Source organism: Felis catus, chromosome B4 (genome assembly GCF_018350175.1).
Source record: "Felis catus isolate Fca126 chromosome B4, F.catus_Fca126_mat1.0, whole genome shotgun sequence".
NCBI lineage: Eukaryota > Metazoa > Chordata > Mammalia > Carnivora > Felidae > Felis > Felis catus.
The window spans coordinates 28,563,027-28,588,986 of NC_058374.1; the positions used below are offsets into that span (position 1 = coordinate 28,563,027).

General features: G+C 40.9%; 1 protein-coding gene across 17 annotated transcripts in view; it reads right to left on the reverse strand.

Annotated features, from left to right (window-relative positions):
- Positions 1-23,272, reverse strand: part of ZNF438 (zinc finger protein 438) — a 178,118-nt gene extending 154,846 nt beyond the window's left edge. For all 17 annotated transcript variants that reach the window (XM_011283665.4, XM_045061095.1, XM_045061100.1 and 14 more), the window contains exon 1: positions 22,768-23,272. The gene's annotated coding sequence lies outside the window, so the exon portion shown is untranslated. The remainder of the gene's footprint in view (positions 1-22,767) is intronic.
- Between the last annotated feature and the right edge of the window lie 2,688 nt (positions 23,273-25,960).

Sequence of the window (25,960 nt, forward strand, 5' to 3'; positions counted from 1 at the left end):
CATCACGTGATCATGGCTGCCCATCTTTCCTGCCAGACAAGGACTCCCCTGAAGGCATTCTGTATCTCAGTCACCAACAGATGGTAGATACTCGAAAAATGTAAAAGAAGTCAATTACCATTTATATCTGACATCATCAAAAGCTGTATAACGTATCATTGATAATGTGAATGCATTTATAAACTCCAAAATACTAAGCACCATATACCTAGGAGATGGAATCATTTGGAAAAAAAAAAAAAACACGAAAAAGGAAAATACTTCTCAACCTATATACATTCAATCATAGTAAAAGTTCAAGTATGCTTGGAGACTTAATTCATTCGCATAAATGCAGCTACCCCTGTGAGCCCACAGTCTGGGGAGGTCTACCCTGTTTCCTGATAGTTAAACCAGATAACTCAACAAGACAAAGAGTGTAGCCTTTGATGAGGAGAGGGTGAGAGAAGTCTGCCAGCTGACTTTAAAAATTATACATTTTAGCATGAAGATTACAAAGTTATCTTTATGTAATAAAGAGAATTATTTATTACCTATAATTTAAAATCTTTAAAATTTCATGTTTTACATATTACTTTTCAAATGTGGTTAAATTACAGTAAACATACCTTAGTAGTGTTATAAAATTCTGCCATAGAATACACTCATAATTACACTTTCAGTGACCACATCATCTTGACATACTTGTAGTCCATGAAAACATCCATCACATTTCAGTAATTTAGTTCAACATTTACTGAACAACCACTGTGTGCCAGGCCCGGAGACAACTGACCACCCCCTAATCACAAGAACCCCCACTCAAGAGGCAAGGGTTGACACATATACCCAGGAATACAGTGCAGTGCTGAAGGCAGCAAATCAAGGCTGGCTCACCAGCAGTGTTAAGTGGGGTGGGATGCCTCTCCCATCTGACTGCTGCTCTCAAAAGATGAGGAGTCAATAGGAGGACAGGAGGAAGAAGGGGAAATGCAATATAGACAAGGCATAAGAATCTGAAATCACACATGTTCAGGGAACGGCAGTGGCCGAGAGTATCTATAAGAAACAAGTAAGCGTGAATGGCCCCACTTCATTAAAAGCTCACCAGAATTGGGCATTATTTTAATTTCTAGTACTTTCAAGAGAATAGAAGGGGTGACTCAAGGCAGATTTAAAATGCATTTCTTTGATTACCTGTGATGATGAACATATTCCTACATTTTTACAACTAACAGTATTACTCATCTGTTAAAATTCTCTGTCCACTTATGTACTAAGTCTTGATATTTTTTTCCTCATTAAGTTTAAGAGAACTCTTCAGGTATTACAGATATTAACCCTTCTAACTCATAGTCTCTTCTCAACAATGATCTGCACTAAGTGAGATCCTACCATTTCCTAGCCCCACACCCTCTGATAGTTCCCAAGTCCACTTAGAATAAAAGTCAAAGTATCCCCAATGGCCTGTAAGGCCATAAATGAAATGAGGAAAGCTGGGGGAAGAGTATATCAGGGGGAAATAACAAGAGTCCATTTTGATCATGTTAAGTAGGAGATGCCTAGGAGACGTTCAAAAGGAGCTGCCAATATTGTGTTATCCTTAGATCCTCAAGACAGCTTTAGTCTAGCCAAATGGTTCTCAACTGGGGGTGATTCTACTCCCCAGGAGACACTCTGCAATGTGTGACACATTTTTAGTTGTCACTTCTGGGATAGAGGCGGTTCTACTGGCATCTAGTGGGTAGAGGCCAGAGATGTTGCTAAACATGCTGCAGTGCATAAGACAGCCCCCCTAACAAAAATTTACCCCACCTTAAATGTCACTAGTGCTGAGGCTGATAAAACCTGGGCCTGAGAAATAAATATGGGAGACATATTCAAATAAATCATTTTTAAAACCAAAAGTGCAAAGTGAGAAAAAAAAAAAAAAAAGAACCTTGAGGAACTTCTTTTTCAGTGGTCAGGTAAAAGTGAAAGAACCAACACAGAAGACTAAACAGAGTTAGCCAGAACGGGAAAAGGAAACCCAGGAAAGTGTGGTGTGACAAAGGCCAAAAGAAGAGTGTTCCTAAAAGGACCGATGCTCAACAGCAGTCCACTCCATGGAAAACAGCTAAGATGGCAAGTGGCACAGGGAGGGGGTAGGCTGTTTGAAAGAATGGAGGAGGTACGCTGTGGGAGTAAGATAACAGAGCCACGTGGGAAGACTGCTCGGCAGTTTTGAGACTGCTGAGTATATCCCTGACGTGAAATCAACAAGCAGGTAGTTGGGCTCATCCAGTCCTAAGGCTTTGCCAGATAGGAGAGATCAAAGAGATGCAAAGGAATTGAGGGAATCTTCCGGAGTGCAGCTTGAATTGGGGCAGCTAGGCTAGATAAGGAAAAACTTGATGACAGAAGGGAACTAATGAATAGAGAAAAATGGGGGAGGGTGTTAATGAACTGAAAAGCCTTGATGAGTCATACACATTTCCATATCAATAAATACACTCCTCTACCATGCTTTTAACTGTTCCATAATAATATAGCCTATACCTTGATACTATTAAAGTAAAATCACATTTACTTTAATAAGAAAGAGCTATTTACTATTTGGACACTGCTCACCATCCAATTTACTTTGTCAGGTCAAACAGCATTTGTGGAAAAGACCATGCTGTCATAAAAAATATGCTAAGTAACAGTCACAGTTTATAAAATACCGGCTTTTTCATTTGCTAATGTTGCAACTTTGAATGACTTAACCTCTCGGATCTAATACCTCTTAACAAACTGTGGCAGGCACAGTAGGCATACAATGCCCCTTCAAGGATATCTACCATCCTAATCCCTGGACTGTGTGGATATGTTATGTTACATGGAAACAGGAATTAAGGCTGCTAAGCAACTGACCTTAAAATAAGGAGAGTATCCTGGAATATCTAAGTGGACCCACAGTAACCACAAGGGTGTTAAAGGGAAAAGACAGAAGCCAAAGAGTCAGAACCAGAAAGACTGCATGTGAGACTTGACCCACCACCGCTGGCATTGTGCATGGAAGGAGACCACAAGCCACGGTATGTGGGCAGCCTCTAGAAGCTGGAAAAGACAAGAAAACTGATGCCCCCTAAAATCTCCAGAAAGGAATGACACCCTGCTGACAGTAACACCCATGCTGGGCTTCCATAGGGTAATAAATTTGCATTGTTTTAAGCCATTAAGTTTTTGTTAATTTGTTACAGAACAACAGGAAACTAATACACAGGTAAAATGAATCAACTTCATAAACTGTGTAACCAAGAAAATATACATAAAGCACCTAACAGAATGCCTAGGATATAGAAGTATTCAAATAGCTGCTAAAGATATTAATAGTGCTACTACTATTACAGCACCAAAAACAATGGTAGTCCAGCGAAAGAGCACTGACTCAGTTCTAGAACTTAGTCTCTGACCTAAGACATCTTAGTTAACTTTAGACTCATTTCTCTCACTTGCAAAGCAAAATGAGGGGGCCTAGAATACATGACTTCTAAAGTTTCTTCCAGCTCTAAAATTTTATGGTTCAAAACCTAATTCCTTAATGACATTCTACTTATTGCTAATTAACAGATTCAGAAAATCCTATTAAATAAAAATAGTAAGCCAAGCAGTTTTCATTTAATGTTTCAACATTTTCAATATTTTATATTGCTGAGTTACAGCCTTATAAAGTTGAGTCATGGCATAAAAATCACAGACCTGCAAGCAAGGAAAAATATCTAAGTCATCCTGCTACTATTTAAAGGCCTTACAGTCAAACTACAATAATATCTTCTCAAGTAGCTCAAAGTATATTCCCACACATTACCTCACTTATTCATTTTTTAATAGCTAAAGAGATATAATTCACATACCATGCAATTAACCCTTTCACAGTAGACGATTCATTGGTTTGGTATATTCAGAGTTGTAAAACTATCACCAAAAACAATTTTTTAGACCATTTTCCTCATTCTAAAAAGAAACTCTCTAGGCATTACCAGTCACTCTCCAACTCCCTTCCCCAACCCTCCCTGGCCACTAATTGACTTTCTGTCCCCATGCCTCTTCTCGGCATTTCATATAAATGGAATCATACAATATAGAGCATTTTTGTGTCTGGCTTCTTTCACGTGGCATGTTTTGAGATTCATCCATGTCGTAGCATGGTCAGTACTTCATTCCTTTTTCATGCTGAATGATATTCCACTGGATCATGTGAATGATACACCACATTCTGCTTATCCGTTCAGCAGCTGATGGACATTTATTTGGGTTGTTTCTACTTTTTAACTATCAGGAATAATGCAGTTATGAACACTAGTGTATAAATGTTTATGCGAATGTGTGTTTTCATTTCTCCTGGGTAGAGACCTAGGAATGGAATTGCTGGGTAACATATGGTAACTCTATGTTTTTACCTTTTACATTTTTTTTTAATGTTTGTTTATTTTTGAGAGAGAGAGAGAGACACAGAGCGTGAGCGGGGGAGGGGCAGAGAGGGATGGAGACAAAGAATCCGAAGCAGGATCCAGGCTCCAAGCTTCCAGCACAGAGCCCGATGCAGAGCTCGAACTCACAAACTGCAAGATCATGACCCGAGCCTAAGTCTGACGCTTAACCCACTGAGCCACCCAGGCCCCGATGTTTTTACCTTATAAAGAACTGCCAAGCCATTTACCAAAGTGGCTGCCTCTTTTTCTCCCACCAGCTCTGTATGCATGTTCACTCCAATCTTACCAACACTTGTTATTATCTGTCTTTGATTATAAGCAAATAGTTGGTACAAAGTGCTTTCTTTTGTAGTTTTGATGTGTATAAGCCTATGACTAATGATGCTGAGCATCTTTTCATGTGCTTATTTACAATTTATAAGTCCTCTCTGGAGAGATGTCTATTCAGGTCCTCTGACCATTTTTTCACTGTGGTGTCCTTTTTACCACTGAGTTGTAAGAGTTCTTTATAAATTCTGGATATAAGTCCATTGTCAGATATCTCATCTGCCTGTATGCATTTTGTCCCACTCTATGTACCTCATCTAATCTTAGTGCAGCTACTCACACTCAATAAACAAATTCTGTGCTACCACCCCTATTTTACTGAGAGAATTAGTATTTTATATGATTAAATAGACTTGACAACTGTCAGACTCAAAAAACATAAATAAATAAAAACAACTTACAGCTATGTCCTATTTTCATTAATTTAAAGGAGCCATAGCAACATTGTGACAGCACATCAAGGAAGGAGCCTTCATCCAACTGTGATGCTGTCCCGTATGAATAACCAGACAATATTATTTCCACAGGTATCTCAAAGATGATTCATTCATTCATTCAAAAAATAGTTACTGTTACATGGCAGGTGCTATGCTCAGGATGCATCAGCGAACATGACCAAGTCCTTCATTAACCTTACAAATTGGCAGTGTTAGACAAAATCCCTAGTGCTAAATCAATGTCCTAATGGCAAACAGTCCAAACAAAGAAATTTATCTTATTGCTTAAAAATCCCCCTCAAGAAACATTACAGATTTTAATGCAAGGGATACCCTATTTTTTTTTTAATCCAAAGTGTCAAACTTATTTTGTGGCCCAGGATGACCTTTTTATAATGCAGCAGTGCTTACTTTAATGACACCTGTCAAAATGAAACCTGAGTAAAGGAAGAAAATACCATATTTTTACCTTTAACAAGAAAAGCCTAAAGATTCAGTCTATACCATAGCCAGTTCCTAACTCATGCTGAAAAAAAATGTTATATAGCTCCATTAAACATAAAAACAGTAATATAGAATTACAAATCCAACCAGCTAAAAAGGTAGTTCTAACCTTGCCTATCAAAGTATCCTCAATGCAAAGCAGAGGGACCAAATAGCCCTCAAGAGGCTGAAGGCATGGCACTAAATGGCCCACACGAACTTTACATTTCTTGGCTTTGTGTTTTGCCCCTTAAAGAGTTCACACAAATGTTACACTCTAAACTATATCTATTTTATTTTTTCCATTTTTATTTTAGAGAAAGAGAGAGAGTGGGGCAAAGGGGCAGAAGGAGAGACAGACAGACAGACAGAATCCCAAGCAGGCTCCAACTCAGCACAGAACCCAATGTAGGGCTCAATCCCACAACCCTGAGATGGTGACCTGAGCTGAAATCAAGAGTAGGATGCTCAGCCGACTGAGCCACCCAGGTGCCCCAATACGTCTATTTTCTTATTTTACAAAGTTACCATTCTTTTTTTTTCTTTTAATTCTTTATTTTTATTTATTTATTTTTTATATGAAATGTATTGTCAAATTGGTTTCCATACAACACCCAGTGCTCATCCCAAAAGGTGCCCTCCTCAATACCCATCACCGACCCTCCCCACCCTCCCACCCCCCTTCAACCCTCAGTTTGTTCTCAGTACCATTCTTTTTCGTTAATGTTTACTTATTTTTAAAAGAGAGAGAGAGAGAGAGAGAGAGAGAGAGAGAGAGAGAGGGCAAGCAGGGGTGGGGAGGGCACAGAGAGGGAGACACAGAATCTGCAGCAGGCTCCAAGCTCAGTGCAGAGGCCGACATGGGGCTCGAACCCAAGAACGCTGAGATCCTGACCTAAGCCAAAGTCAGATACTTAACTGACTGAGCCACTCAGGTGCCCCCAAAAAAGTTTACATTCTTAATTAGAGTCAATAAAAGAATCTGTTGAGAAAGATAGTTTATGATTAGAACTACATTAATTTTTGCTGTGCAAATTTAGTAAATTAAATAACCGCAAGTAAAACTAATACTCGGGATGATGTACCATGCCTACCTCACAGTTTTGAGAGTCCTCAACACGCCACTTTAAATGGAGGGCATGCATACTGTCGTTTGGTTAGCTAGGTGCCTAAAGATTCAGAAGGCACAGGCTGAGCCTGGAGAGTATGACTGGAGGTGATCCAAGAGATGGCCTGCTGCAAGACAGGCAAAAGCACAGATCAAGGCAGGGCTCTTTCCACTGTGAACCGAGAGGCTGGGGTTTCCTGGAGGTGGCTCGGTGTTGCTTCAGGGAGTCAGAGAATAGCTGCTAAGTGGACAGAACACAACACCGCCAACTTCCGTTTCCACTGCTTTCACCTGTCTTACACAGCAGGCTTCCAGGTAAGTTCTCTGAAGACTAAAATCAGACTCCAAAAAAAAGGTCTGAGAACCTAAATGTAGAGGAAGTCTTGGCTAGGCAGACAACATAACACTGTGCATCACATCTGAAAGACAAGTGAGGACCCAACGGAAGAATGAATAATGAAGCTGGTGAGGGGCAGAGTCAAAAACAGGAAAGGGTGCGGCATAAGCCAAGGGTCGGGGTCAGACCTGTATCCACTGAAAATAATGCCTATTGTGGAGTGGGTGTGTCTGCTTATAAGAGCGGCAAGGGGATCCTTCACCCAGAAGCATTCAACTGCTGACATCTTAAACTCCAATATGCTACTTATAGGCTACAGTCGCTTGTCCGTCTAGCTCTCTAGATTCTTTACCTGCCGTTGCCAATCAATCTTCCACCAAGCAGCCAATATGAGCCTTCAGGAAAGTAAAATAGATCACGTCACTTCTCTGATTCCAACTTTCTAATGGGTTTCCCAAGACACTTGAATAAAATCCCAAATCCTACCGCAGCCCTAAAGTATCATGGCCCTCAGTAATTACAACTCCTCCTCACTCACGCTCCCCAGTTACCTGGCCACTCCTCAGGCAAGCTCTGGGCCAGGGCTCTGTCTGCCATACTATTTGCATACCCTGGGATGCTCTTCACATTGCTGTATCCTAACTACATTCCAGTCTCTGCTCAGAGATCATCTCTTCCAAGAGCCTTTTCTTGTTCACATCATCTAAAATAGCATCTAAATCACTCTCTACCCCCTTACCCTTCCTCATTTTTCTTTTTAACATTTTCATATATTCATGTGTATTATCTATCTCCCCTGTAGAAGTAAGCTCTAGTAGGGCGGGTGCTTCGTTTTGATCACTGTTTTGATCTTAGTAGCCATGCCACAGAGAACAGTGTCTGGAAGATAAATACTCAATATTTATTGAATCAATGAATAAATAAATCTCACTTGATCTTAATATGTTGAAGATTCCAGTTTTTCCTCATGCCCTCTCTATTTTTTTCCTGATCCATTAGCCATGCTCCAGGCTTCACTTCCTATCCACCATAAACCTAAGATCTGATCATCCAGCTTTGCCCACTCCCTTGCCTAAACTTAACTTTCTTGCTGGCTTGTCCTTCTCCTAAACCAATCTAAGAACCTACTTCTTCCCTCCCACAACCACACTGGAGATTGCTGCTTTAAAAGCCCCACCCAAGTGGACCAGAGATGCTGCAAATGCAGTCTCCCGTCTCAGCAGGTCCTTGCTTGCTGCTGCCCATCAAACAGTAATAAAAGTACAGGATGGTAAAACCAAATGTTATGTAATAATAACTGTGCAAGTGTAAGAACTCTACAGCAACAAAGAAAATTGGTATCATGTGAAAATGTCAGGATTTTTACATGAATATGTAAATACGCCTCTGAAATATAAAGGAAATCACAATGTTCAAAGGAGTTTCTTTATTTCTAAACTCTTTGTTAGACAGTTTGAAAGATAAACTTTCACAGAAAGAATATATAAATGAAAAGCCTCACCTGAAAAAAAATCACTAAAAATGATTCTCATTTTCCTGGTTCCTGTTTCCATCACTGCCATCTGTATTAACCAAGATATAGGCTACACTACTACAATAAAACCAAGAACGTAGTGGCTCAAACCAGAGTTTACTTCTGTCTTGTGCAGTAGGCCTGAGACAGACAAGTGGTCCCAGCAAGGTGGGCAGCTTCCTCCCTGAGGGTTCCTCCTGAGGGTCCTTCTCTTCTGTCCTGTCACTCCTCTGGGGCACTGCCCTTGTCTGTATGATGGAAGCTGGCTCACCTACACCTCGCCCATGGGGACAGGGGAAAAAAGACTACGACATACAGCAGATGTTTAATATAAATGTGGTTTAGAAGTTGCACACATCACTTCCACTCCCATCCACTGGCCCAAACTTAGATATGTGGTCTCATCTGGCTACAAGAAGCCTAAGGAATACAGTTTCTGTGTAGGAACTATGTGCCAGCAAAATATCAGAGGTCGGAGTGCATCCTTCTTCCCACTCTGAAACATTCCTCTCCTTTTCTAAAGGGATAACCTGAAGTCCCAACCAGTTACTGGATTCAGCTCAAAGCCTAAGACCTCTGGGTGATACACAACCTTTTCAACAGATATCAATGTGTCTCTGTCCCAATCCAATGACCCACAAACTAATAGAGAAATAACTTTGTTCTCTACCACCACCATCACACCCAATATACAATGGAATACAAGTAAGATTAATGCAATTAAGTCATTTTGAAAAGAATGGCAAATAGGTATTCTTACCAATGACAAAATACTACTGGACAGGAATGGCAACGAATCCCCCGACTCTACCAGGGAACCAAGTTCCTTGGTTTAACTCAGGTTCTGTGTGCCTGGTGGGGAGAGAGACTCATTTGTTCATTTGTCTGTTGAAGCCTGGCTTTGTCTCTGGAAGATATCTTTTTTCATTATCCCTTCTGGCAATCTATGAAGTGAACACAGGAGAGTATGTGCTCCAAAGAGGCAGGAAAGAGCTAATAGCCTATTTCCCGGGGGTACATATTTGGGGGTCAAAGACGGCTTTAGTTGTCAAACAATGCGAAACCATCACAAGTTTTGGCAAGCTAAACTTGTGGCAACATAATTGTCTCAAAACCCCCCACGTCTTCTTGTCTTCAGTCAGTGCCACGTGAAAGTAAGGACAACTAAAGATTTAATCTGGTGGTAGATGCTAAATTTGTCAATTCTGCCCTTTTTGATTAGCTGACCTCTGAGGCAGATCCATCCCTCTGTCCCTCAATTTAAGGTTAGCTAATTTGAGGTCATCTGATTCACAGGACAGGATGATTACACCACCACACCCCATTCACATCAGTGCAAGCCATGTGACTTAAAATGTTCTTCCTGCCTGACTGATTTCAGGCTCAGCCACCCGATTAGCTTTGGCCAATAAAATATGAACAAAAGTAACACCTGTTACTTCCAAGCAGCGGTTTTGCAAGTCTCCTCTCCCTCAGAAACAGAACAGCAATGTCCCCAAAAACCTATTCCTTTGGCTTGGAGTGACAGAGGATGGTGGAACAGAGCCACAGACATGTTATGAGTAAGAAATAAACTTTTGTTGCTCTAGGGAACTGAAACTCTGTATTTGTAACTGGAGCTTTACCTAGCTTAACTGACTGGTTCAGGTGGGAAGATAAATCCTTCATTTGATCCTTGCCTAGCCTGGCTTCCACCTTTCTCTGGCCAAGAAAATCTAATGAAGTCTCCTAAGAACAAATCTAACCTCTCGCTGTTTGGGAAGAAGAAACCATCTTTCCAACCCTGCAACACCCCATATTACTGTCCTTTCAGTTAATTCAAAGCATAGGCCATGGGCATACAGAACTTCCTTTAGCGAAATCATACCCCCTCCCAGCTTTAATTGCAAACTAGCTAATTGTTCTCTTACTTGAGACCCTCTTGCAGTTCCTTGCTAAAGCAGCTGGTCAACCTATGTTAGCAGCCTCACATTAGGAGTCTTTCCAATCACTTCCCTGGGGGTACAAAATGGTAGACACACTGATTGCCTTCCAAGTTATCAGAGGTGACAGTTTCACCAAGCTTTTGCCATAGCGTAACAAGGGTCACCAGTTTTCCAGCCTATGACATGGTGCCTAACCGTCTGCTGACCAACCACTCAGCCAGTGCCACGTACTTTAGCTATTTATTATGGCAACACCTCGCTTCAGGTACCAATTTTGGCATTAAATTGGGTATGAAGAAAGCTGTTGTGATAAAATGACAACAAATACAGTGACTGAAACAAGAAAGTTTATTCTCTTCCTGGAAACAGTAAAGAGATAGGCAAGTGCTTAGGGGAGGATGAGTAGTAGTTGGTTCTGTTCCACAAGGTCATCTGGGGACCTAGGCTGACGAGGGATGGCTCTGCCATCCTCATCACAGGCTGCCTATCTCTGGGTTCAAGGTGGTTGTTACCATTCTAGTTGATGCAGCTTTCCAGTCAACAGGAAGGTGGAGGCGGCGTAGGGAGATGAACAGGACAAGCACCTCACCTTGAAGAAGTTGCACATACCACTTTTGCTCACATTTAACTGGCCCCAACCTAAACACACAGATATCTCCTATAGTCAGAAGAAGTAGGAAGATACAGTCTCTAAGAGGGTTCCAATACTAACAGAGAAAAGGATATCCTAGATACTGAGGAAGAATCAATAGTCTCTGCCATACCTCATACAATCTATTCTCAATTGTCATCAGAGAATTTTTGTTAAAGCATATTTCAGATTTCAGAGAGTGGCACCCTCTGTTCAAAACCTCCACTGGCTTCCTATTTCACTGAGCATAAAAGCCAAAGTCCTCACAATGGCCTACCATCCTCATGCAATCTGCTCCTTCCACTACCTCTCTCACTTCATCTCCTGATACTCTTCCCTTAAAATAAACACCAAATGTATTAAAGATCTAAATATGAAAGGTAAAACTAGGAAGCTGTTGAAATGAAAAGTAGGGTAATACATTTGTGACCTTGGAGTGATGAAAGATTTCTTAAGATCTCAAAAATATAAACAATATGGGAAAATTCAGATGGAACTGACAGAATTGACTGCATCAAAATTAAGGACTTGTTATTCAACAACAACAAAAAAAAAACACTACAAAACTAACAGGCAAAAGTATGGGAGAATATGTTTGCAACTTCTAACAAAAACAAAACAAAACAAAACAAAACAAAACAAAACACCAAGGGATTAATATCCAGTGTATGCCAAGAACTCTTGAAGATAACAACAAAGACAGGAAATGCAATTAAGAATTTTGTAAGAGACAGAAGCAGACAATTTAGAGAAGTAAAGTCATCAGATAAAATACAGAATGCCCCATCATATTTGAATTAAAGATAAGCAATAAAAAAATTGGTATATGTATATCCCAACTAATGCAAGGGTATATACTTACACTAAAAATGTATTTGTTGTTAATCTAATACTCAAATCTAACAGCGTTTCCTGTATTTTTATTTGCTAAATCTGAAAAGTGTAGGTGAAATTTATATGGCTAACAAGTAAATGAAGAGAAGCTCAGCCTCAGCAGTAATCAAAGAAATGCAAATTAAAACTACAAAATACCATTTTATATCCATTTATATTAGCAGTTTTTTCCATTTTACTATCACCTACCTAGGACTCTATTTTTGATCATATCACTAGGCAATATAAGCCCACCTATTCCCAGAGGTGGGCTTATATGCACAGAGAAAAACCACATTTCAATCCATTATTTCATACATATAAACAAAAGTGTAACCATGCTTAGGCATCAAAGACACCTTTTTTCCTAGGAAATTTAATTACCTATTTAGTATAGATTTAGAAAATTTAAATGCTGAGGCTAAAAATGTTTGAGTATCATTTACCAATTAAACAACAGCTCTTCATAAACAACATGATGTTAAGTTTAATAATGGGTTGATATTAAGCTCTTAAGGTTAACTACCATAGCAAGTCAGAAACTTGCGCTATAGGTAAAAACAAGAATCAGGCTTCACATTTTCAAAGAGCTTTCACACAAAAATGCTTTATCTAAATCATAAATGTAGCTTTATCACTGGATAATACTCATCTGGAAGGCAGTGAGGTACGATAACAGCTGTAGGTTAAGAAAGGAAATAAGGGCTGCATATAAACGTGGCAGTACCCATTCTTTTTTTAAAATATGATGACGTTTTTCCATGTAAATACAGTACACAGGCTATTTTAAATAAAACTTCAACACAAAATAGAAAGCATATCAAAAACTCCTTTTGCTTTTTCTAACTTCTAGGATAAAGAATGCCCTCTGAGTTATTTTAGAACCTCAAAGGAAAACATTTTTAAAGCTAAAATACTACTGTGAGACATCAGTTTAGAAAAATATCACAGTTCCAGCCAATTGTCATAAACAGCTCTTTATTTCATTCCAAAAATTAAAATATCCTAAATAAAAATTAAACCGAAATACTTTGTAAAAATGATACTATGATATAATTGTGGTAAAATGATTCAGACACTAAAATCATTCAGCCTACCTTATATAAGACACATGATATAACCATTAAATCTCCTAAATGTTGATAAGAAGAATTTGTCAGTTAACTTTCAAAAAGGAATCACCTCTACATGTATCTCTAACAACAGCAAAACAACAAACTTGTAGATCTATAATTCAGCGTCCATCAAGACTACTGTGGCAGGCACATGATACGACACATTCCCACAAGAGAGAAAAACAGACATAAAAGTAACAGCTATCACCACAGTTTTAAAATAGTCAAGTATTTCCATAAATAACATATTACCTTGTTAACTATATATCAAAATAATCCTTGAAGCAGCCTGGGTCCCAAATAACATAGAATCCTGAGACTGGTAGATAGGAAACAAATTACATTCACTGCACTCATTTCTTTTTTTACAAGTTTCAGAAGGAAAGCAAAATCAAAGTGTATATTAGCGCGATTGCTAACAAATGTTTGACACAAATGTGGAAAATAAAAAGTACCTATTCTCCAGCTTCGAGAAAGGAAAAGATTATTCTTTGGCTCTTGTCCCAAGCTGGGAACAAGTAATCACAGAACCGGTTGTAAATATGCCCCAATGTATCAACCCTTCAACTCTACTCAACATTTCCACGTAAATACTCAGCTGAGGAGGTCAGCCCAGCGGCAACTGCCTTGCTTCAGGACACTTGCTCCTCAGCACCAGCCAGACCCTAAACCCCAAGTTTCAAGTTGGCCAATCCTTAAACTGTCTCACTGAAAATATGCCAATCCTACAACTCCATGCTTCCTCAAAACCCTATCTACGTACATCTCTGCCTGTTTGGAGGATTACATTCTGCACATAGAGCTCTCCCTTGCTTAGCAAGTATGGAATCCAGCCCGGCTTCAGTTACACGTCAGTGGTGGTCTCTCCCCTCAGTAATACAATATTATGTCCACTTGGATATGGCATTTTTCTTCATGGAGATAAGAAAAATATTTTGGCAGGATAATTCAGTTTTATGGAAAATTGAAAATCTTCACCTTTTCAATATAATTATAGTCCTTGTTGCCCAATACACAATTGCACGGACGAAGGTCTTTTTCCTTTCCTTCTTAATCCAAGACCCACAATTTCACACTATCAATTGTCCACATTCAGCCAGTGGATGTATTATACGAAACATTAAAATTTCCAATTATAGACGCATAAATACAGAGAACAAACTGGTGGTTGCCAGAAGGATGGGAGATTGGGGGAAAGGAATGGGAGGTACAGGCTTCTGGTTATAGAATGAGTAAGTCCCATGGATAAAAGGTACAGCATGAGGAATATAGTCAAGGTATTGTAGTAGCTTTGTATAGTGACAACTGTGGTAAGCACAGCACGATGTATAGGGTTCAGGAAGCACTATGCTGTTACACCTGAAGCTAATTAAACACTGTGTGCCAACTGCCCTTCATTAAAACAGTCTGATTTAAAAAAATTTTTTTTCAGCGTTTTTATTTATTTTTGGGACAGAGAGAGACAGAGCATGAACGGGGGAGGGGCAGAGAGAGAGGGAGACACAGAATCGGAAACAGGCTCCAGGCTCCGAGCCATCAGCCCAGAGCCTGACGCGGGGCTCGAACTCACAGACCGCGAGATCGTGACCTGGCTGAAGTCGGACGCTTAACCGACTGCGCCACCCAGGCGCCCCAAAACAGTCTGATTTTAAAGATGGGCAGAGTAACTGAACAAACATTTTTCCACAGAAGACATACAGATGGCCAACAGGAACATGAAAAGGTGCTCAGTCTCACTAATTGTTAGAGAAATGCAAAGCAAAACCACAATGAGATATCACCTCACACCTGTTAGAATGGCTATCATCAAAAAGACAAGAGATAATAAATATTGGCAAAGCTGTGAAGAAAAGGGAACTCTTGTGCATTGTTGCTGGGACTGTAAATTTGTGCAGCCACTATAGAAAACAGTATGGAGATTCCTCAAGAAAACATAAAAATAAAACTACCGTATGCCCCACCAATTCCACTTCTGGATATTAAAAAAAAATTTTTCTGATTACTGAAACTTACATCAAGAATTGAATATCATCAAATAATCTTCAAACATGAAAACTCATCAAATATTTGAGTATATAGTCTTTTTGAAAAAGTTAAGAGAAACAGCCTCAAATGTGACATAGAAGATGGCACTGGCTAAAGAGAAAATAGGTTTCTGATTTAAAAATTAGAACCAATGGAGGTACTATCCCAAATATACATCCCTCATCAGAAAGGCAAAATGAATCATGCCAAGTAGGTTGCCTCACCCAAATATACTCAAATACAGCTGAGAGCCATCTCTTCAGTCTGCTTTTGGACTCAGACTGCTCGAACAATAAATTCTAAATAGCAAGTAGCACTACCTTATGGTTTATCAAAATTCAGCGAAGTTTCCACTCAAGTCCAATCACAGGATTACAAACACTGAATTACCTATTCATTCAAGTGACAACATGAACATCTGACAGGTGTTGCAGGACACCAGAATGCCCCCCCCACATATGCCATTTTGATATTCTGATTATTTTGAATCAAAGATATTTAAGAAACAGCAGGTGCAAGGACGTTATGACTCTCCTTTTTCCCTCCTGAAAGCAAAAGATAAAACTCCCATGTGAAAAGTATTCTTATCAGCAGAGATGGTGGTGGGAGGGATGGGGGAGAACTGGAGGTGGAGAAACCTATACAAAGAAATCCTATTAAACTAATCCTTATCTTCCTAGTTACTTCTTCACCATTTACTACCCCTGGCCCAAACTCCTCTGGCTTGTCAATTCTTCACAAATTTATTGTTTCTTTGTCTAAAATGTATAAAAGCTTCCTGTTCCGGCTACTACTTTAGGTCTTCATCTAAGGTTCCCATGTACAAGTAAGTTTAATAAAGTTTGTATGTTTTTCGACTATCAATCTGTCATATCAGTTTAATACTTAGGCCCAGAATGAGAACCAAAGAGGATGGAGAAATTTTCCTCCCTTATAGTGTTAAGAAACCTACTTAGGTTAAGCATGGATTTGGTGAATTTATCCAGAAACTGTCAAATATACTTATTAGAGAATACCTGGAGAAGCAGCATAGGTCACTGGAAATAGTCAAAACTACATTATGAGTTGGGTGACCTTAAGTAAGTTACCAGTTTTCAAAGGACAGCCAGGAAAATCAAATGAGACAACAACAACTAGTAACTTTAAAAATGTCCTAAGCATCAAAACCTCTGAGAGTCCTAAATTTGCTTTCATCCCTAACTTGCTGTAATGTATACAGCAAATCATTTGATCTGTTTTCTCATCTGGCAAATAGTAAGGGTAATGCATGCTCTGCACATTTCATGGGGTGTTCATGAAAATCGCGAATCAAAATGAATGTGAAAGGATTTTTGAAGTGAATAAACAACCATGTAACTGAGATAGTTAATTCAAAATATGAAGGAGACTCATACTAGCAAATCTGATACAACCCAGGATTGTATAATGCCAAAATTAGTTTTATCAAGAAAAAAAATCATGGCTGAAAACAAACCAAAAACATTAGACATACTGGCAATCAAAAAAAAAAAAAAATTCAAAGCCATCAGCTACAAAAATTCTTTTCCTTGCAATAAATGAACCAAATTAGCTCAGTTCTCCAACAAACTAAAAGCAGCTGAACACAATCTTTTGTTCAAGTAAGGTGCTTGCCACTTGCAACTACCACCTCAATCTCTAAAACACCAAAAAAAAAAAAAAAAAAAAAAAAAAAAGAAAGAAAGAAAAAAGTTATATCTTGCAGGATTTCTCAGCAGCAGTATTGACATTTTGAAATGGATAATTCTTTACTGTTGGGGTTGTCCTGTGCCTTGTAGGATATTTAAGAGCATCCCTGGCCTCCATTACTATATGACAGGTGCCATGCCCTCACACACAGTTGTGACAACCAAAAATGTCTCTAGACATTGCCAAATGTCCCAAGAGTGAGGTTGGGGGAAGGAACAAAATCATCCCCAGTTGAGATCCACTGAGCTAAATTCATAGTTGCATATATTCCAGTATTTATCTCACTATAGATTGGTGGCCTAGAATGCAGCTTAAAACTAACACTTTTGCAATATAGAACCAAATAAAAAAATGCTATCTATAGGATAGTAACATCTTAAGAATTCTAGGTATGGCAGGTTGTTATGGTTAAATCATCCCTTCCACTAACATTCTGTTTTTGCTTAATCCCCTCTAAAATTTTCTCCTTGCATGTTCTTTTGCAAAAGCAATTTGGTTAACCCGTCACTAAAGCTTAGTCTCCACCAAGACTTACTAATAATAATTATTGTTTATGTGAAAAAAATCAAGCCTCAATTAATCTGTAAGTAACCACGTGTCAAATGAATCAAAATTAAGTGACACTTGGGGCGCCTGGGTGACTGAGTCGGTTGAGGCTCTGACTCTTGATTTCGGCTCAGGTCACGATCCCAAAATTGTGGAATCAAGCCCTGCAGCAGCATGGAGCACACTTGGGATTCTCTCTCTGTCTCTCTGTCTCTGTCTCTCTCTCTCTCTGTCCCTCTCCCCTGCTCTCTAAAATAAAACATTTTAAACAATAAAACTAAAATTAAAAAAATTAAGTGACAATTGTTTATATTATGTAAATATATTCAATCATTTACAATGCTAAGTAAAAGGACACAACTAATATTCAGCTTTTACTGCAAATACAGAAAATATAAATATATACACACATGTACATACATATATAAGTTGAAGGTAATATGCAGGAATAAAAGAAACTACAAGAAGTAGAATTTTAGAAATTATATTTAATGGCCACTACATATCATCACTGGGCTAGACATAATTTTCTACAAGAAACAATTTCCATATATTTAAATGTGTACTCTTAACAAAAAGTAGTAGTTTCTAAATTTGCTCATGTAAATATAATTTGTTTTTTTTTTTTTAAGAATCTGGATTGTATAAGTTATCTAGGATGGTCAGATTTAGAAAGAGGGGCTTCTGTCTGCAAACAGGAAGACTTACCACAATCTAGCACAATTAAATAACCATCAACCTGCCCTCGCTAAGTCTAAACTTAAAAAGTGACTAAGGCTGAACAATCAGCAGGCCCTTCAAGATACTTTGTACCATTTATGCATATCTGATATTCCTGGGGAAGCCAGCTGTGATTGTGGTATAAAGGAATACTAATCATTTCAACTCCATTAAATTTAGGGAAGCAACAATAGTAGATTGAAAATTTGCAAAACAAGATGGCACATCTGTATTTGTGGAGGGTTCCGTTTAGATGTTTAGAGTGAAGGGGCGCCTGGGTAGCCCAGGCAGTTGAGCGTCTGACTTCGGCTCAGGTCATGATCTCATGGTCCACGAGTTTGAGCCCTGCGTCGGGCTCTGTGCTGACAGCTCAGAGCCTGGAGACTGCTTTGGATTCTGTGTCTTCCTCCTCTCTCTCTCTCTGCCCCTAACACACACATTCTGTCTCTGTCTCTCTCAAAAATAAATAAATATTAAAAAAAAAAAATTAGATGTTTAGAGTGATGGTGAACCGGGTTATCCAGATCAATTCTCCCATGGAAAGCTAAAAAAGCTAAACAAGATATAATTTTATATACTGTAAGAAAAAACTCTGAAATTAATCCAAAATCTACCCTGGTGCAATTTTATATAATCTTGTAATGGTTCAAATTTCAAAAACTCCTGATAGGAAGTAATAAAATTGTGACAAATGTATTGAAGTTATAGTATACTCTTACAGAGATCTACAGAAGACACTTATTTTTGTGCATATTGTTCTAGTTTCTAGGTTCTACCACATTCCAGATATGAGATGTAATCTATAATTCCACCTATGACATACACCACCAGATCCCCTTTCTATGACAAAAATATATATATATATATGTATGTATGTGTATATATATACATATCTCAGTGTTAAAGATCATCAGCAGAGAAACTGAAACTTACTCCAATATGTGGAACTTTGGCGTGATACACTGAAACCAGTGGAAACCTGCCTAAATACCTCACACAGACCCTGCATCACCCTCTATTATGCAAGCTGCAACATCTCAAGCCAACTCCCTTATTTCACTAGTGAGTCCTGTCAACACTGAGGTAATAGAACTGGAAAAACTCATCACTCCACAATGATGCTAAAATATCAGAATTTATTTCATTTGGTAAAAATTACACCGTTGCCAAATAAAACTAATGCAAATATAGTAAAATATGCAAGATTATGAGTAATTCTTTTGTGGAAGAGGAGCCTCAAATTCACCATGCAATTGCTAAGGCATTCTTTTGCTCCTTTGACCCTCTTCATGCCCCATCCCTCAAGTATATGGGGTGGGGGATGGGGGGGCTGCAGAAGGCCAGAATGAAATAATCAACATGTATTTATGCATTTAGTCTACTCTGGTTTTATTCCCACAGGTTTTTCCTCACACTCTGCTCCTCCAAGGAGAGTGCTATGATTTATTCATCTCTGAACTCCCAAAACTTAATCAAATGTCTTACATATAAAGTCATCCCTAACAGCTACTACATGGCAGGCACTGGATTACGAACCAGAGACAGAGAAGTAAAAAACATACAGACCTCACCCTCATAGAACCTCATGGAAAGGGATCCTGGATATTGGCCGTGTGAACCGAGCAAAGTAACGAAAGTCTAGCCAGCATGGCCCAACTGCCTGCGTCCTTTACTCCATCGCCAACCAAGGCTTAGATGAGGCACAGAAGCAGGCTTTCTTTTCAGAAATGTAAGTGCTGAGTATCCAGCTCTGACCATTCCTCTAAGTTCCAAATGCGTAAATCAAACGTACAGTTCATGTCTGTAACTACCTACTCAACCAGTCAACTTATAGGTGGTTACAGACATGAACTGTGTGGATCCGAAGCCAGACTGCTTGGTTTTGAATCCTGGCTCCGTCACTTGCAGGCTGGGTGATTTTAGGCCAGCCGCTTTTAACTAACCTGTGCCTCTGCCCTCTCATTTGGAAAATGGGGATCATAATGATCTCTAGCACATATAAGTGTTACGAGGATGAAATTAATTAATACACGTGAAAGTGCTTAAAACCCTGCCCAGTACAGTTTACGGCTACACAGTGCTTCCTATCACTACTAGCTCTGGTACTACTAGGTCTACGAGGCATCTGAAAGTTGTCCAAGACAGAATTCATGACCTTCGCGGCCAAGCCCTTTCTCCCTGCTCCCTCAACAGCACCACTGCTCTCCCAGCCTGAAACCGAGGAGGTCATGACTTCGCCCTTGTCCTCACACGCCAGATGTAAGCCCACACCAGCAGCTCTACCCTCAAAAGCATATCATGAATTCGAGCACGTACTATCGTCTCTACAACCACTTTCCCAGGCCAAGACACCAGCATCTCTCCTCCAGCACAGAACGATACCCTCCTACCTCCCCATGGCCAAGTGGCCCCACTCCCTGACCTTACGGCTAGTCCTCCAGCCAAGAAAACTAACATCGGACGCCACTTCCTTGATACAAACCTCCCAGTGGTTTCCCATCACACCCAGAGTAACACCACCATAGCCTACAAGGGCCCCCAAAACCCAGCCTGGTCCTCCAACACCGCCTGCCACCACTTTCCCCCTGTCCTTGCTGCGATCTGTACACTCATCTTGCCACGCCTCGGCCACCTCAGGCTGGCGTCCACCTCCCAGCACCGTTCCTCCGCTGCCCCTGCTGTGAGGCACGACAGGACTGCCGCGTGGAGCATGGACTCCGCGTCAAACTGCCCAAATTCCACACGTTTAAGCTGTACGACCTCGAGCACGCCTTTGTGGGTGTCAGTTTCTTCATCCACAAAAATGGAGATAATGGTACCTACCTGGTAAGTTCGCTGTAAAAATTTAGTGTTTACAAGACTACCTCAAATACGGTGAGTCCATGTGTTTACTGCTCTTATGATCCCTGCCGGAAATGTTCTTACCTCACGCTCTTCCTCTCGGTTTCATGGATTCGACGGTCACCTCTTTCGGAAGGCTTTCCCTGACACGCCCTATCTACACCTGCTCTGTTCCCCCACTGCCATTCTCTGACCTTCCTCCACCTCACTCTACTTAATCACTGTCTGAAATAATACTGTGTTCTTATTCTTTGTAGCCCATCCCCCCCCCCCCCCGGAAGATGAGCTCCACCAGCTCGCAGGATAGTTGCTTGCTGCTGTATTTCTAGTTCTGACTCAGAACCTGACTTCTGAACGAACACACCTCTTATCCAGGCTAGGGGACCTACGGAGGTTCCTTAATAACAATAACCACACTTAGAAACCCTTTCATCCTTACACTTACCCTCTTGAGAAAGCAACAGTAAATACACCATCATCTCCCATTTGAGACAGGAAAAGAAAATCCCAAGTTTGGGTGAGCTGTCCTTGGACACAAAGTTATTAAGTGGTAGAACAAAGACTAAAACCCCTGCTCTCTAATGCTAAGGCTTCTCAAAGGAGGATAAACTGAATTTACAGAAATGTGATCTCTCCATCTCTGGAATAAATACACCCTGTGATGTGTACAATAGTATTTATTCCCTTCAAAGGTCCTAACAAATACTTACCCCTGAATTTGACAAGTATTACAGTACTAACTCATCAATAACGTGCTAACCCTTGGCAAGCCAAAACTTTCAAATTCAAATACGACCATCAGATATTCCAAGTGGACACAACTCTAAAACTGAGTCTACCCGTGTCGAGTATAATGCACTAGTTCAAGCAAGCTGAAAGCTTTCTCTGAAAAACCCAGACAAGGGGATCTCATTTGTCCACTGTCAAGAACATTGTGATAAGGATACCAGTCATTTCTTGATCCCTGTTCCACTAAGTTCAGTGACAACAGTTGAGATCGCCCATCAGACTCAAGTGCTGTCCATGATCAGTGGGCGCCAGGGGGTTAAGGAGGCAAAACTGTGAAAGATCCCTACCTACCAGACCTTTGTTAAATGGCCATTGGCCACCACGTTCTCAGAATAAGGACTGCCTTTCTAAGCTTTCACCTACCAAGTTTACATGCTTGTGTTACCTCACGTGCTCTCACAACGTCCCCGGTTCTGTACGAATGCCAATTAGGCCAGGGGCTGCTGTACCTCCATTTTACACAAAAAGGAAACTGAGGCAGCAGGTGGTTATCTTTATAACCGGTCCTCAGCGATTTGGTCACTTGCAGAATCCCCAAAGAAGCCCAGATGTGGAGTCTCTGAAGAAACCCTCCATACCATCGTTCACATGTCAAACTCCAGGGCTGAGGGGAATCTAAGTCCCTTCATCAAAGAAGGAAAAAAAAAGGGGTCGCTCCCATGTGGACCCTCCTCCTTCCCTGTCCTCGGTCGCAGGCTCCTTGAGCCCTCTCGGCCCCAGGGGAGAAGGGAGGGCCTGTCCTGCGGGGCGCGGCCTCGCCTCCCCGCACTCTCGGTCCCGCCCGTCGCAGAAGGTGCACTCCCGCTCTGGGCGGGCACCTGTCCCTTCGCCACGTTCGGCGGCTCCCCGATCGCCCAATGATCAAACGCCCACAGCCACCACCGACACCGGGAATGCGAGCAACAGAGCGAGTCCCGCAGGCCCAGGGAGCTGCAGGAATCCTTAGAAACTTACAGTTTTCCTACAGCGTGCGCGTCACGGCGAGGTGACGTCACGGGACCCGGCGTTCGGGAAGGTCAGGTCTCTGGGCGCCCGGCCGCACCGCCCCCACGGCTCCGCCCTGCGCGCGACGGCGGGAGAGACGCCCCTTTCCTCGGCGGCTCCGCCCCCGCGGTGTGGCGCCGGGAGCAGGCGCAGGCGCAAGTGGCCTGTGTGGCCGCCTCCTGGGGCGGGGACTGCTTGAGAAAGCTTCTCAGAAAACCTGTGGCCGAGGGCAGGGGACACTAATGGAAAGGGGCGTAGACCACCCCACCCCCACCCCAGGAACACATCGAACTAGCTGTCGCCCTGGGGGTTGGAGTCGGACGCCAGAGTTGTGAGGTGGACTTTCCGCAGACATTGCCTCCTTCCCTCACGTGTTCATTAAAAGTTCTCCACGTGTGGAAACAGCCATTAGCTCCTCACCAGGTGCCTGCGACTCCTCGAGAGGGAGGAGTCAGCTCTCCCGCCGTGCCCAGCTCCCACCCAGCTCGGCCCCCGGGCCCGCCCCCGGCTCCGCCCCAACCGGACCTGCCTTGGGTAGGCCCCGCCCACGATGGCTAGACCCGCCCCTCCGAGTCCGCCCTTCCGGCTCCGGCTCCGGCTCCCGGTTCCAGAGCGCGCCCGCCTACCCCCGCCTTGTCCCGGCGCCGTCTTAGAGGTTTTAGTGTGTCTTTCTTACTGGATAACCCGTTTGGCCTCTGTGTAACTACTTATGGATTACCGTTCACCGTTACTAAATGTAACAAACGGTGGTTCCGTGTAAACAAATATGTACACTTCTTGGCGGGTGTTAACTTTCCACAGCCTCCCACTCATGTGACCATACCTTCCAGTGCCCCGGGTCAATGCTTTTATTTCTGCTCTTAGAAAGGACCAGTTATGCTTAAAAGATGACTCAGTAGAAGGAAAACTAAATGCCCGAGGAACTAACAACAGTGTATTAACATTATCTCTGGCATGTAGGATTCTTACGTTGCTCTCATAAGCGGGAAAAACAATAAACATTATGGTTAAAAGTGGCTCAGACACATTTGTCCTGGGAGAAAAATGAAGGATGGGAAAAACAGGCCTTGGAAGTAAACCCCAAGGTGGAAATATTGTAGATAGCAAGGATCTCTTAAATACTTACTTGGAATCAAGACAAATGGCTAGATCAGGCATGGGATTTTGCCAGGCAGCTCCAGTGTAAATAAAACTTGAAACAATGGTTTGTTTACACTCTCATTGAAAATACTGTAGTATTTTCACAGAAAGGAGAGATTACAGGAGAATATTATTAGCCTTTAACTCTTGATATCTGAGCTGGTTAAAAAAAAATGTGTATTCAGGAGAAATCGAAATTTTTGAAAAGTTTCTGATGTGGATAATATTTGTACCTCTTACTATATTTTTATGCAGGCTTTTAAGTATTATCAAATAACGTAAGAAGTTTGTAAAGTCTGTACATGATCATTACAACAATAAATCCCCCCCCCCCCCGGGAGCAGAGTTATAGAAAAATAAGCAGTTTTGAAAAATGCTACATATTTTCAAAATAATGATACTGATATTTTTCTTTGCAAAACAACAATTTTAAGAAATTGTAAATTTCATTGTTAACATACTTATAAAATGTTTTATGTATATCATGCCAAAAGCTGGAATTCTCTTTTGAGATTCCAGATGTACCTATGGGAGTGTTTCACAAGCAAATGTCATCTCTCATTTTTTGGAGTGGAAATGGATAAGAAGTATACATCAAATTCATTCCGTGTTTTTAACATAGAATACTTTTGCTTCTGTAAGATGGTTTAACAGGATGCATTCTTTTTTTTTCCCCATCTTATTCGTTTTTTTTTTTTTCTCTTGCTACCTCAAGATTTAAAGCAAAAGCAAACACAAAAACTTCCGATATTTCTAGATGCAGGAAAGAAGTAATGTGGCTAAGAAAAGACTGACAAGCAGAAAGGGTACCCAAACAAAGAGGAACCTCAGGGAACATCAAGTAAAAATTTGTGAGGAAATACACATCCAGATTTAGTCAAGTTTCTGTGACAAACTGGAATCTGACCTAAATAAGAAGCCAGGAGCTAGGGTCAAAGTGTGTTGATATTAGAGAGAGGAACTGTAAGAACTTCTTTCTTCAAGAAAATAAAGCCCTGGACATTCAAAGGTTAGCACCAGAGGGACTAAGGGCCTCTGCTCTGGCCCTTGGGGTTTCAATTTCCCCTGATGGCTCTTTCTCTTTGATATCTGCTGCTCCTAGCAAGCTAGCTCCCAGAACACTCTACTTCATAACACTTCCCTTGGTCCTACACTACAGACTGAGAAAAGCTGGACTTTAATACTAGGGGAAAAAAAGGTCGAAATATAATAGCTACTATTTGAGTGTTTCTATATACCCGGCACTGCATTATCTCACTTAATCCTTACAAATGGATAAGATAAATGCTGTTATTATTCCCATTTTACACACAAGGCAAACAGGGTACAGGATACTACGTCAAGTATCTTACATCACACAGCCCCTAAGTAGCAAAGTCAAGATTTGAATCCATTCTCCAGAATCCACAGCCATAACCATCGATCCGTATGAAGTTTCATGTAACAATACAAGAAACAGAAACTCAGGGGGTGGTGCCTGGGTGGCTCAGTTGGTTGAGCATCCGACTTGGGCTCATCCATGGTTCATGGTTTCAAGCCCCATGTCAGGCTCTATGTTGACAGCTTGGAACCTGGAGCCCGCTTCAGATTCTGTATCTTCTTCTCTCTCTCTGCCCCTCTCCAGCTTGCACTCTCTCTCTCAAAAATAAATAAATGAACTTAAAAAAAAAAAAAAAAGGGAACAGAGACTCAGAAAGTCCAAAAATGTAAATTCTAGCTCCTAAAGACTGATTCCATAGGTATCTTCTTCATTATTCCCCAGCCTCTCTTTGCATGGATGCTTCTATTTCATTGTTTAAGGAGCCCATCATAACCCAGTAAGTTGATTTTATAACCATTAATAGATTGCCACCCTGCAAAACACTAATCAGAATCCAAAATATAAAATATCAGATTGTATCACACGTAATGAGGGTAATTTTTCCCAAAGCATAAACTTTGGGAAACTCTTGTTTCAGTAATGCGTGTGTATCCTGAGTTGCTGTGCCAATGTATTTCCTACTATGGGTCTCAATCAAAAAAA